This window comes from Pangasianodon hypophthalmus, chromosome 5, assembly GCF_027358585.1.
Source record: "Pangasianodon hypophthalmus isolate fPanHyp1 chromosome 5, fPanHyp1.pri, whole genome shotgun sequence".
Taxonomy (NCBI): domain Eukaryota; kingdom Metazoa; phylum Chordata; class Actinopteri; order Siluriformes; family Pangasiidae; genus Pangasianodon; species Pangasianodon hypophthalmus.
In genome coordinates, this window is record NC_069714.1 from 31,956,796 (window position 1) to 31,971,062 (window position 14,267).

At 41.0% G+C, this 14,267-nt stretch overlaps 1 long non-coding RNA gene across 1 annotated transcript in view; it reads right to left on the minus strand.

Moving 5' to 3' along the window:
- Nucleotides 1-342: 342 nt before the first annotated feature.
- The window catches only part of LOC128318413 (uncharacterized), a 36,742-nt gene continuing 22,817 nt past the window's right edge, over nt 343-14,267 (minus strand). The window contains exon 3 of the long non-coding RNA XR_008301802.1: nt 343-809. This is a non-coding gene — a long non-coding RNA (uncharacterized LOC128318413). The remainder of the gene's footprint in view (nt 810-14,267) is intronic.

A 14,267-nucleotide genomic window follows, 5' to 3' on the forward strand; every position in this document is an offset into this window, starting at 1 on the left:
ACAGACAGACACACAGTTATACAGACAGACACACAGACACACAGACAGTGTAATTAATTAAAATATACTTTATTTATATAGCATTTTATATTTTTTTATACATGTGGTAGCTTAAAGTGCTGAACAATCAAGAAGTAAAAATTTAAATAATAAAAATATAATGTAACAGAATTCACAGGATAAAATAAAAGATTAAAAAAAATTAAATAGGTAGAGAGACAGACAGATATAAAGCACACACTTATAGCACTCAAATATAAAATAAAATGAAATACATAAATAAAAAATAATTCCAAGATTTTTAAAAATAATTAAACACTATAATAGTTTCAAAAGCAGCAGTATTATCAATTAAATGCTAAATTAAAAACATAATATTTTTGAAAGGCATTTTGACAGCTTAAAGAAAAGCGGTGCTGAGTTCTGGAGCTGTAAAGCGACATGAGATGTAAGATTTGCTGAAAATGAGCTCCGCTGACAGTTCAGACGCGTCGCTGCTGTGCTGTAAATCTCTCTCGTAATAAATCAGTAAATACACAAAGTGCATGAGGAAAGTGGAGTTTATTGCTTTTCTCATTCCGTCTGTCAGTGTGTGATGAAACGGTGGTTCATGTGTCACTGCTTTAAATGAAACAGTGAAATGGTTCAGCGCTCTGATGCTGGAACTCACCGTCTGAAAGATTTCTAATAGAGGACAAAAGCACAAACACACACGGAGTCCACACCCCGCTGAGCTCCACTTCCTGTGAGTCAGCGCTCTCTGACAGGAGAGAAGATGAGAAGTCACGGAGGCGATGTAGAGACTCGAACTGTGGGGCAGAAATACCAACACATTATTCACGCTGAGACGCCGCTGTGTCACACGCCTCATCTCATACCTGTGCTTCAGTTACAGAGGAAGGGAGGAATGAGAAAACGTCACCTTCAGGACAGAGAGGACAGAGCTGAAAAAAAACTCAGATTATATATCACTCTGTGTGTGTGTGTGTGTGTGTGTGTGTTTATATTACATAAAATCATTTATAAAGAGGTCGAAATCAGGAAAATCTGTTTCTACAGTCAGCTGATAAACTACTGAACTACTGACTGATAAACAGACAGAAGAAATAAAGAGACAGACTGATATAAAAAGAGTGACAGGTAAATAAAGGGACAGAGAGATGGAGATACTGAAAGTTAAAGAAGCAGACAGTTAAAGGGGCAGATAAAGAGACAGACTGACATAAGAGAGAGACCGATAAAGAGACAGACAGACAGATAAAGAAACAGACAGATGAAGAGACACAGATAGATAAAGAGACAGACAGATAGATAAAAAGACAAACAGAAGGATGAAGAGACACACAAACAGCTAATGAAACAGAGAGATAAAGATAAAGTCAGACAGGTAAAGAGACAGATTAACAAACTGACATGCAGAATAGAAAGACAGACATAAAGAAAGAAACAGAAAGGTAAAGAGGAAGACAGTTTAACAGACAGACAGACAGACACATAAAGAGACAGACAGACAGATATAGAGACAGACAGATATAGAGACAGACAGACAGATAAAGCGAAAGACAGTTTAGCAGACAGACAGATAAAGAGACAGACAGGTTAACAGACAGACAGATAAAGAGACAGACAGGTTAACAGACAGAAAGACAGACAGACAGACAAAGAGACACAGTTTAGCAGACAGACAGATAAAGAGACAGACAGTTTAGTAGACAGACAGACGAAGAGACAGACAGTTTAGCAGATAGACAGATAAAGAGACAGATAAAGAGACAGACAGGTTAACAGACAGACAGATAAAGAGACAGACAGTTTAGCAGACAGACAGATAAAGAGACAGACAGGTTAACAGACAGACAGATAAAGAGACAGACAGTTTAGCAGACAGACAGATAAAGAGACAGACAGGTTAACAGACAGACAGACAGATAAAGAGACAGACACACAGAGAGTTAAGGGAGACAAACAAACAGATAAGATAAAGAGACAGACAGTTTAGCAGACAGACAGACAAAGAGACAGACAGTTTAGCAGATAGACAGATAAAGAGACAGATAAAGAGACAGACAGGTTAACAGACAGACAGATAAAGAGACAGACAGTTTAGCAGACAGACAGATAAAGAGACAGACAGGTTAACTTACAGACAGACAAAGAGACAGACAGTTTAGCAGACAGACAGATAAAGAGACAGACAGGTTAACAGACAGACAGACAAAGAGACAGACAGTTTAGCAGACAGACAGATAAAAAGACAGACAGTTTAGCAGACAGACAGATAAAGAGACAGACAGGTTAACAGACAGACAGACAGATAAAGAGACAGACAGTATAGCAGACAGACAGCAGACAACAAAGATAGCCATAATTTCTGTTGCAGTAAGCCCCGCCTCCTTGGATCTGATTGGTCAGTCTAAAAGTATTAACAGTGATGAGTGCGGTTTATTTCCTATTACTTTATTATCGTCTGTGTTCGCTGTATGAAAGGTGAAAGAAAGGGCTATTAATAAATCCTTAATGATATTTTCATCAACAGGGGGCAGTATAAGCTTTAATAATGGCGCTCATTCTCCATCTCTCTCTCTCTTCCTCTCTCTATCCCTCTGTTGCTCTCTCACTCTTTCCTTCCTCCTTTAATCTCCCAGCAGAACTGAATGTGGCATTTAGGACAGTGCTTGCATTAATTCAGCCTTAAAATGGAAAGCTGAGTGTGATAAAATCAATACAGAGTTAAAAAGAGCTGACTCACACACACACACACAAACACACACACACACACACACACACACTTGTCCTTTGGTTCCTCCACATGCCAGAAAAAGTAGTAGCTAAATGAAGATGCATGTGTGTGTGTGTGTGTGTTTGTGTGAGAATAAGAAAAAATGTGCTTATTTGTAAAAAATAGTTGGCAGGGAGACCTTGTGTGTCTTTGAAAACACAAAACGCTGTGTATGGATGTAACTGTGGTTCTATAAACAACGGATAATCGCTCTAGTGTGTATGTGCAGCACGCTAAAACCGAACCACGAAGTCACTAAGCTGATGTAATATTTGCAAAAAATACTCTTGGCTCAGTGACGGTTCCAAACGACAGGGAACTCTGGTGGTTATCCATTGTTCACAGAATTCGTAACTAGCGTTTTGTTTCACCAACAATCAGAGGCAGTGTTTAACACCTGGACACCCCCCTGCAACAAGGTCCTGAGGAAAAGACTCACCTAGCAAGCACCACTAGGAAAGTGTTCGGAGATGATCACTGCACTCACACCACCAGGGGGCGATGCTGACCTTGGAGAACGTGCATGGTGAATTTTTCCTAGATCCAGGCTTCACTCTCGTCTTGTCTGGACCAATCAGGATATGACAGTGTCTCAGAATAGGTAGGAAGAACAAGAGGTTTAGCCCTTGGTCCTTGGTTGATGAAGAAGAAGATGCCTTTATTTGTCAAATATAGAATACAATGAAATTCCTTTCTTCTCATATCCCAGCTTGTTAGGAACTTCGGGTTCAGAGCACAGGGTCAGCCATGATACGGTGCTGCTGGGCCAGAGAGAGGTTTAAGTGCCCTGCTGGAGGACCCAACCATGGCAGCTTGGTGGTGCTTAGGCTTTCTGATGAGTAAGCCAGAGCCTTGACCACTGAGGCAGCTGGGCGGTGGCGGTATCTGAACCTGCAACATTCCGATCAGTAGCCCAGTACCATAAGATGCATTCAGATGTGTTGTGACCTTGCATTGAGGATCCATATGCCCCATTACACCACACTGCTCCCAATCTGCTGATGGATGCGTCTGTGGTGACCATCCCTCTCTGATGGGGAACCAATCCCACTTTTCATAAAAAAGGTCCCACATTTCCAGAGGGGTCAGGGTCTAAAACCCTTTTGCTGAGATGAGAACAAGTTGTTCTTGTTGATCGAGCCTAGGGTTCAGCTGAAGGCTCATGACTCATCGCTGTCAGCTCCTAGTTCTAAGAGGCTCAAGGAGCCACTATGACGGTTGCAGTCAGTGATCTCAGTATTCTCAATAGGAGCCAGGAATTGTTAGTAGATCCTGGTCGTGTCTTGCTGTGGAGGCAGGGCTTCGTGTGGCCTTACAGTGTGGACCAGAGGCGCCCAAGTATTTGATAGGATCTTGAGCATGATTTTGTATTCTTGCAGCACTGGCGAGGTCTGTGGGCTTTTAGAGGATGTCAGAGCATTGATTTCGAGGCGTGAACTACAAACAGATGATTTTAATAATCTGAATGGCTCTAAATCCATTTACACGCCTGTGTAACCTGACTCTGAAGACAAGGAACTTTCCACAACTTTTGGACTTATGTTACTCTGAATACAGCCTTAATGATTAAGCAGCGCTTAAACCACTACATTCCCTCACACCCAGATGAACAAAACAGAAAAAAAAAAAGAAAGTGTGTCTCTGTGCCGTATCTTGTGGGAATCTCATAGAGAGAGGATTATCCGAGCCGCACAGGAGGAGGAATGAGTCAAACGTCTGCGTTATGCTGGACATGAGGACATCTGGGACTATGATCATCGTCTGGAGATATCATCTGTCATGACTCAGTGTGTTTGATAAGCATATCTTTGATGTTGACTTTTGGGTTTCACACAAAATCTGATTTGTTTGTTGAGTTTTTGCCAGATATAGTACCTCACACCCATTTTATAGTGTAATTGTGTTAGTTGGGTTAGGTGTGTGTGTCTCGGTCCGGTTGATTGGTCCACCTGCTGTGCTCTTGCCCTTGCTGACACAACACTTTAATATTTCAGACACCTTCAGCATGAGCCATATGTCCCAAACACACACACACACACACACACACACACACACACACACACACACACACGCACAGACCTTATGAGTTATGAATGTGTAATGCAGTTCTGATATTCAAACGATAGAAAAGAAAGAACCAAAAACTGCTGCTGGACTTTTATAGACTTCAAGTCAACTTCATTCACAATCTCTCTCTCTCTCTCTCTCTCTCACTCTCTCTCTCTCAGAGATGAATTGGTATGAAGCACTTTGAGGTGTTCTTAGGAACAGATGAACATGTGAAGAAAGATTGGGAGGGATCAGTGGAGAACGTGAGCACAAAGTTGTCTAAATGGACTTGGGTCCTGCCTCAGCTGTCCTATAGGGTAAGAGTACTGATGGGAAACAACCTGAATGCCTCCATGCCATGGCATAAGATCACGGTTCTGGAGCCATGGGTTATCTTATAAGAGGAGAATGGTGAATTTTTACTGGAATGAACAACACTGGATTTGTGCATCTTTATCTTCCAGTTCAGGAAGGAGGTCAGGGGTTAATAGACTTGTCCATTTGCGTAAAGACCTTCTGACTACAGTCAGCCCAGAGACTGTTCTACAGGGCTAATATAAACATTTGTTTATACAAGACCTAAAGCTTATTAGGAACAACTTTGCTCTATCAAACTGTTTTGAAACCTTAGTCCTCTGTACTAAATTTCAGCAGGACAGACACACAACCACATATCTGCATCAAAGAGGAACCACTATTTAACAACAGATAAGATCTTTAACATCGAGGAGTGCCGGTCCTCTTCTAGAGCAGGATTCGATAAGGTGTACTGAGAACGGAGACAGGATCCAGTCCAGACTCACAGAGACAAAGTTTATCTGCGTAGTTTTATAAAAGGTCAAGCAAAGCTAGCAATCTGGAAAACAAGGAGAAACAAGGTGCAAGCAGTGGAACCCGAGAGGCTAATCTGATGTTAAAGACCCTCATAGAATTAAATTTGTCTTTTATAAAATGATACACACATTACAGAATAATTTTTGTGTGTTTTGGGGACAGGGTGCAGTTTTATGTGCTTTGATTTAATTTTTTAAATGACTGCATGTTTTTTTTCCCTTATGATGAAATGCTTTATCTAATTTATGTTTTTTTGCATCAACAAAGTTTTGTTTAAAGTCGAGTCTCTCTCTCTCTCTCTCTCATATTTTATTTCACTTCCCTCTGCCTCTTTCCCCTTCATCACTCTCTCTGTGTTTAGTTTATTTACTCCACATGCCGTGATGCTGGTTGCTGAATAAATCTCACACTTTGCTCCTGATATAAGAAATAAAAATGATTCTCTCACATACTTCCTCCCCTGTGATTAGGGTTTGACATCAGTTTCTACACAACTGCTTATTTTTCAACTGTATTGACTTTTTTTTTTTTAAACATGAACATGATGAATATACCGCTATCATAGTTATCAAACATTAATCCAATGTTCTCCTGATCTGATCCTTATTATTCAGTAATTTATTGTTACACACACGTCATTAACTAAACATACAGTAAAGTGCGAAAGTCCCAGGGCATTTTCACACTTGGCCCAAATACTCGAGTCCGATTCTGAGCTTGTTTGGGCGGGTCACAGGTTTGTTTTCACATAGACTTCCTTCCAAACTGTGAATTGAGTGTGTAATTCCATACATCACTTTTGTCTTAGAAAGACAGTAGAGTCATTCTTTTGCTGTTTTATTTTTACCCCAGTGCGGTTAAAGTCTCAAATCAGAAAGTTTGTGTGAAGCTCTGATGGTAAAAAAAAAAACAAGTAGTTATTTAACAATGAAAAACATATAATTGTTGATATGTTAAAATTTTCAGTAAGGACAGTAAGGAGACTTTTTTTAATTTATTTGTTTTTTTTAACATATTTAACACAGTGTAAGTGCTTTGTAAGAATCATAGGTAAAGTTTTTCCGACATTTTCAGGACAGAGGAGTTTACGCTTTGTGGTTTCTTGGTAATATGACAAGCTGGACTTTTTTCATTTTATTAGCAAGAGAAAGAAAAGAGAGAGAGAGTTAGAGAGAAAGAAACACAGAGAGAGAGAGAGAGAGAGAGAGAGAGAGAGAAAGGCTGGTGAGGGAACGACTGTTTATAGCTGCTATAATGTAAGAGAGGACAGGAACTAACTAACTAAATAACTACTATCTGTAACTATAAACAAATAAAAAGAGTGATGTCGTTCTGTAATGAATAAAAATTGTAATTGTTGGCAAATTGCTGTGGAGAAATAAAACACTTCATGACTTGCTATTATACAAATATAATCCACTTGCAGGTGGAAAAAGTAACTCTGCTTCATGCCAAGACGTGTCACGCCACCCCAGCATTTTTTTTTTTATGTATTTTTCTTTGGTATCAACATTGCATGGCGTGTCATCGCGCAGGAAAACCTGCAAATGAAACATTATGCATAATTTTCAGTCATGCAGAATGTTCTCAGTGCAAGCACTCCCACCACAAAGCTGCACTAATTACAGTGCTCCAGTCCTGTGGAAGTCCTGGTTTACATAACAGTAAGGCATTTCATCTCCTCCACTGACCATAACAACTCTTTCCCCTCCATCCCAAAACCTGAAACAAGAAGTATCATGACAAGTTGAGCCAATCCCAGCGAGCCCCACGCCACCTATTTCTAGAGGGCCAGTGATCGGCTCAAAACCAGCTTTCACACTTCACCAAACTGTACCAGACTCTCAGAGCAACCAGCGCCGAGTCCAGAGAAAAACTCAAGTGTGAAAACAACACTACACTTTTTTTTTTTTAAATATAGAATTTGTCTGAAATTTGCCTATTTTACACCTTCTGCATTAGTTTGGAAGTAAAAAAGAAAATGTTACAGAGTAATTATTTTGATTAAGCACTAGACCGTATTGAGAACCAGACCATGTTTCTAATTTAAAATCTCTATGTGTTCATCAAGGAGGTGTGAGATTTTAGTTAAACAGACAGAAGAAATGTAGCAGCTAATTTCCTCAGAAAACTGCACCACAGCAAACCTTAGAGAATTCATGCAGTTTTAAACACAAAGGCAAATTGTGATTTGATTTTTTTTTTAAATTTGTTGTTTAACTGTTTACTGATCAATATAACTTGTTTGTGTTATAATTTGTTTTCTTGTAATTTCCTTGTATTTCTGTTTAACAGTAAGTAGAGAAACTGCTCTCCATCATAAAACCAGCGACAGAGACAGAGGGAGAGATACCCAGGAGCTGAAACAGGATTTATCACAGAGCTTGTTTGCCACTGTGATTGGATTCCAGCCAGCTAGCGTCTGAAACTGGTTCAGATGATTTTAATGAGGACTTTGGGGATGGGAAATTAAAGTGCTAATTAACCAAAAGAGCTGATTGTTTACTAAGCATTAAAAAAAAACCCAGATGTCTATTCGAGGCTGGTGTTTGAACATTTAAATGATAATGTAGGGTAATAAAGTTCAGGTTCATTAACACTAGCAAGCACATATTTGTTAACTAAGTATTTTTTATGGTATGTGTTTTATATGTGTTGTAAAAGTTAGAGGTTGTGTCCAGTACTCTATGAATATTGTTATTTTTATAAAGATTTTAATCTTAGCATCCACTCAGAAAGTATTTTAAGTTTATTCATAACGGTGAGAATAAAAAAACAGCTGGAGTCTCAGTGTTATAGTCTTGTCCTTAATGCTGAGAGTCACATCCATATTAAGTCCAAAATTTACAGCAATATTTATGTGGGAAAAGTTCCTCGTATTCAGAGTCGGGTTACGCAGCTGCGTAAGCTCCACATTCAGATGATTAAAATCACCTGCATGTAGTTCACACCTCCGAGGATGCTAGATTTTTCTTGAGTAGAACTGTCCGAGACGGTGTAATAATTATCACCGTCTAATGTATAATCACTGGAAATTCTGTTTAATTTAACAAAATGGCTTCTGTATTCATTACTCAGCAGTGCATAAAATAGCACTTGATCCAGCACATCCTGTTATTTCACATTTTATTTTCTTTCATATCGTGCTCTGAGAGCCATGAGATACTAAATCGAGGTCATGAAATCCTAATGTGTGCATGGATATATACTATTTTATCACACTCTTAATTCATTATTTTGAGTTCTTAAGTCTGTAGTTATGTCTGAGGTCTGAATTCTGATGTGACATTTAGCTCATGCTGTGTAGAAAAAACCTATTATTTTAGCCTTGCTGTACTCCTACCTGCAGAGCTCCCTTGATTGCATCCTGAATTTAATTTTCTGTTTCTCAGAATCAGCATAATTACAGACACTGTATCACTTTAATCACAAATCTGATTGCAGAGTCTAAACCTCAGCTCCATGTTTATTCAGCACTGTGGGTGATAAATAACAGCATAATTACACTTGCTCTCTGACACACCTCGTCTGTTTGTTTGTCCAGCACTGTGTGACTCGTTCTGGGAAGGAGCCATCCACTATATTTAGACTATCTGACAGAGCCACCAGAAAAAAGAGAATTGCTTTAACTGTTGCACGTTAGCGATTATAAGGATAACAGCACAAATCTACACATTGCAGTCATGCGCATAATCCTAAAGACTTAATTACGCTAATTCTGAAGATCGTAATCCTGCTTTTTCTCAGGAGGAATCATAAAAGACTTCTTTAAAAATCAAAATCTGTTTCCACTCAGAAAAGCTGCTTGAAATGTTCAGTTTCATTCACCACTGAAGTGTTTAAACCCTTAAAGCAGTGAATTGCATAAAAGCAACTTCCTGTCTTCATTACTCGCTCCTCTGCTCCTCATAATCACTCTCGCTGAATCGAGACAGACGGAACTGAGCTGAGAAATGGATTAGCAAACGTATTTCAGCTCTTCATCACACTCGTTTTTCACTCTATGTCTTAGAGTGTGTGTGTGTAATTTATGAAAAGTGTGATGTTTATCGATACACACTGTGTTTTACAGTTGTGAGCACGGAGGAGGATGCAGACAGATTAAGATGACGGGATGAAGGAGAGAGAGAAAGAAAGAGAGAGAAATTGAAAGTTAATTGATCAAATGCAAGCATCACAGAATGGCAGATTCTTTTACGCACCAATTTTATGATGAAAAATGAGATTATATGTATTTGGAGGAGATGCACATCTGCTGTATGCAGACTCTCCACAAGCCTCAATTTTTGATCCTCTTCTGTTCTCCCTGTACCCGCTCTTTCGGCAAGGTCACGTCCTCTATACTCCCTCCCTTGGCGAGGTTGTGTCCTTAATACCTGCTCTCTTGGCGAGGTCGTGTCCTTTATACCTGCTCCCTTGGCGAGGTCGTGTCCTTTATACCTGCTCCCTTGGCGAGGTCGTGTCCTTTATACCTGCTCCCCTGGCGAGGTCGTGTCCTTTATACCTGCTCTCTTGGCGAGGTCGTGTCCTTTATACCTGCTCTCTTGGCGAGGTCGTGTCCTTTATACCTGCTCTCTTGGCGAGGTCGTGTCCTTTATACCTGCTCTCTTGTTGAGGTCGTGTCCTTTATACCTGCTCCCCTGGCGAGGTCGTGTCCTTTATACCTGCTCTCTTGGCGAGGTCGTGTCCTTTATACCTGCTCTCTTGGCGAGGTCGTGTCCTTTATACCTGCTCTCTTGGCGAGGTCGTGTCCTTTATACCTGCTCCCTTGGCGAGGTCGTGTCCTTTATACCTGCTCCCTTGGCGAGGTCGTGTCCTTTATACCTGCTCTCTTGTTGAGGTTGTGTCTTTTATACCTGCTCCCTTGGCGAGGTTGTGTCCTTTATACCTGCTCTCTTGTTGAGGTTGTGTCCTTTATACCTGCTCTCTTGGCGAGGTCGTGTCCTTTATACCTGCTCTCTTGGCGAGGTCGTGTCCTTTATACCTGCTCTCTTGTTGAGGTCGTGTCCTTTATACCTGCTCTCTTGGCGAGGTCGTGTCCTTTATACCTGCTCCCTTGGCGAGGTCATGTCCTTTATACCTGCTCTCTTGTTGAGGTCGTGTCCTTTATACCTGCTCCCTTGGCGAGGTTGTGTCCTTTATACCTGCTCTCTTGTTGAGGTTGTGTCCTTTATACCTGCTCTCTTGGCGAGGTCGTGTCCTTTATACCTGCTCTCTTGGCGAGGTCGTGTCCTTTATACCTGCTCTCTTGTTGAGGTCGTGTCCTTTATACCTGCTCTCTTGTTGAGGTCGTGTCCTTTATACCTGCTCCCCTGGCGAGGTCGTGTCCTTTATACCTGCTCTCTTGGCGAGGTTGTGTCCTTTATACCTGCTCCCTTGGCGAGGTCGTGTCCTTTATACCTGCTCTCTTGTTGAGGTCGTGTCCTTTATACCTGCTCTCTTGTTGAGGTCGTGTCCTTTATACCTGCTCCCCTGGCGAGGTCGTGTCCTTTATACCTGCTCTCTTGGCGAGGTCGTGTCCTTTATACCTGCTCTCTTGGCGAGGTCGTGTCCTTTATACCTGCTCTCTTGGCGAGGTCGTGTCCTTTATACCTGCTCCCTTGGCGAGGTCGTGTCCTTTATACCTGCTCCCTTGGCGAGGTCGTGTCCTTTATACCTGCTCTCTTGTTGAGGTTGTGTCTTTTATACCTGCTCCCTTGGCGAGGTTGTGTCCTTTATACCTGCTCTCTTGTTGAGGTTGTGTCCTTTATACCTGCTCTCTTGGCGAGGTCGTGTCCTTTATACCTGCTCTCTTGGCGAGGTCGTGTCCTTTATACCTGCTCTCTTGTTGAGGTCGTGTCCTTTATACCTGCTCTCTTGGCGAGGTCGTGTCCTTTATACCTGCTCCCTTGGCGAGGTCATGTCCTTTATACCTGCTCTCTTGTTGAGGTCGTGTCCTTTATACCTGCTCCCTTGGCGAGGTTGTGTCCTTTATACCTGCTCTCTTGTTGAGGTTGTGTCCTTTATACCTGCTCTCTTGGCGAGGTCGTGTCCTTTATACCTGCTCTCTTGGCGAGGTCGTGTCCTTTATACCTGCTCTCTTGGCGAGGTCGTGTCCTTTATACCTGCTCCCTTGGCGAGGTCATGTCCTTTATCCCTGCTCCCCTGGCGAGGTCGTGTCCTTTATACCTGCTCTCTTGGCGAGGTCGTGTCCTTTATACCTGCTCTCTTGTTGAGGTTGTGTCCTTTATACCTGCTCCCCTGGCGAGGTCGTGTCCTTTATACCTGCTCTCTTGGCGAGGTCGTGTCCTTTATACCTGCTCTCTTGTTGAGGTTGTGTCCTTTATACCTGCTCCCCTGGCGAGGTCGTGTCCTTTATACCTGCTCTCTTGGCGAGGTCGTGTCCTTTATACCTGCTCTCTTGTTGAGGTCGTGTCCTTTATACCTGCTCTCTTGTTGAGGTCGTGTCCTTTATACCTGCTCCCCTGGCGAGGTTGTGTCCTCTGTACCCACTCCCTCAGCGAGGTCGTGTCTTCTATACTTGCTCCCTTAGCGAGGTCGTGTCCTCTCCACCCACTCCCTCAGTGAGGATGTGTCTTCTATACTTGCTCTCTCAGTGAGGTCGTGACCTCTATACCCACTCTCTCAGTAAGGTCAGATCCTCACATGGGTTTCCATACCACTGCTATGCTGATGACACTAAACTCATCCTCTCCTTTTCTCCCCCAGAGACATGCAGTGACATAGCAGGGATCTTTTTAGCAGGTGTTCCCTCATTAGGGGACATGACTGCACATGTGGTCATTTGATTTACAAACGGTGTCATCAGAGAAACTCACTATCTCCTCTTTTGTTTTATCACTCTATGGATAGTGGATTTTGTCTGCTACTATTTTGAGATGTTACTTGCGAATCTAATTGAAATCGATTTATATGAAGAGCGTATGTGCTATTTTAGTCTTTTTCACTATCCTGACATGCTGCACTCATGTAGGAGTTCAGCAATAAATATGGACCAAGTTCTCTGTCAGTAATGACAGTAAAAAAAAATGAGGAGAACCAAAACACAGCAAAAACACAGTGTATATATATATATATATATATATGCACTGAAAACAATGGTCTTCTTTGCAAGATTTGTATTTGTTAAAATGTAGGATAGTCATACGAAACTCATGATGTGCATTTGAGGTCATTTGCTCAAAAAGTTTGGTAATCCTTGTTTTATAGGTTACGCATGTGGTGTGAGGGTCAGGTGTGTGACAGAGCGGGTTGTTACTGTTGGCTGAAGCAACACCGGCTTTTATACACGTTAACCATTTCACATTCCCCTGTTCATTGTTATGGAGATTCGTACACGCAAACATTTACACTCCATCTATAACCCCGACAGTTATTCACACCCTAACGGAACAAACACACACACACACATGCCAGGTTTTGTTTCATGTATTTATTTATTTATATATATATATTCATACTTATCTGTGTATTCTGTTGGGTTTTGTTTATGTTCTGTGTTTTGCTGGGTGTCGGTGCCGTGACGACAGGAATATACCTGTTATATATGTGTATATAATATAACGTGAAGTATATTGGTATTCGTGTTGTTAACTATTATTGTTTTTATTACATATTGAATATATGGGGGTTATTTATTATTCATATTGTATATAAATGTAGTATATATGTTTATGCCAGGTTATACATACCTGTAAAGACGCTTTGGCTCAGAGGGGAGGGGCTTGGGCTATAAGAAGGAGCTCCAAACCAATACGAATAACATTACTGAAGGTCTGTGTATAACTATTTACATTTTATTTACATTTATTTCTTTTGTTTTGTTCTTTTTGGTACACTTGTAGATAGCCTTGCTATTGCAGGAGATTTCTACCTCTTGTGCACTGTAAATAAAACATCACATGAAAACTGCTGTGGGTGGGCCATCACGTTATTCCTGTTACAGACCATTACGAATCTACAAGCTGGTGAAAACATGTCTATCTGTATTCGGGAAGGAAACAAGCACATGGGAAATCTCCACTAGTTCTGGAGGAAACCACCCAGGTGCTCGGAAAAATGAAGTAAACTCATTTGGGATAGTTTTGAAAACAGCCATTCTAATCTGCCAACCCAATCTGGATCTGTATCTACATCAGGGTTTCTGTAAAGCTGCTTTGTGACAATGTCTACTATTAAAAGAGATGTATATGTATTGAATTGGAGAAAGGCTGTGCCCTTGTTGCTCTGGGTTTAGGTACTATCAAGCCCTGATGCCTTTATTCTGCATTTTGTCCATTATTATTGTTTGAAACTCCCAGTGTCAGGAAGTGCTGTGTAAGAAATGATGGAAAAACATTAGATGCAATTTGGCTTTCATAAACTGATTTGAATGACCAGAAATTTGGATTTTATTTAGATATTAAACCACATAGAAACGCGGTTAAAGTTGTCAAAATATCTGTTCAGATGATGCTGTTTGGAGTGTGTGTGTGTGTGTGTGTGTGTTCACACTGATTAATCAGCATCAGCGATTTTATCCTTTTTGACACAGATTCATTAACAGAATCATTCAAGTAAATATTCTTCTATAGGTGCTTCGTTCTTCTAATCACTCTCAGTGTCA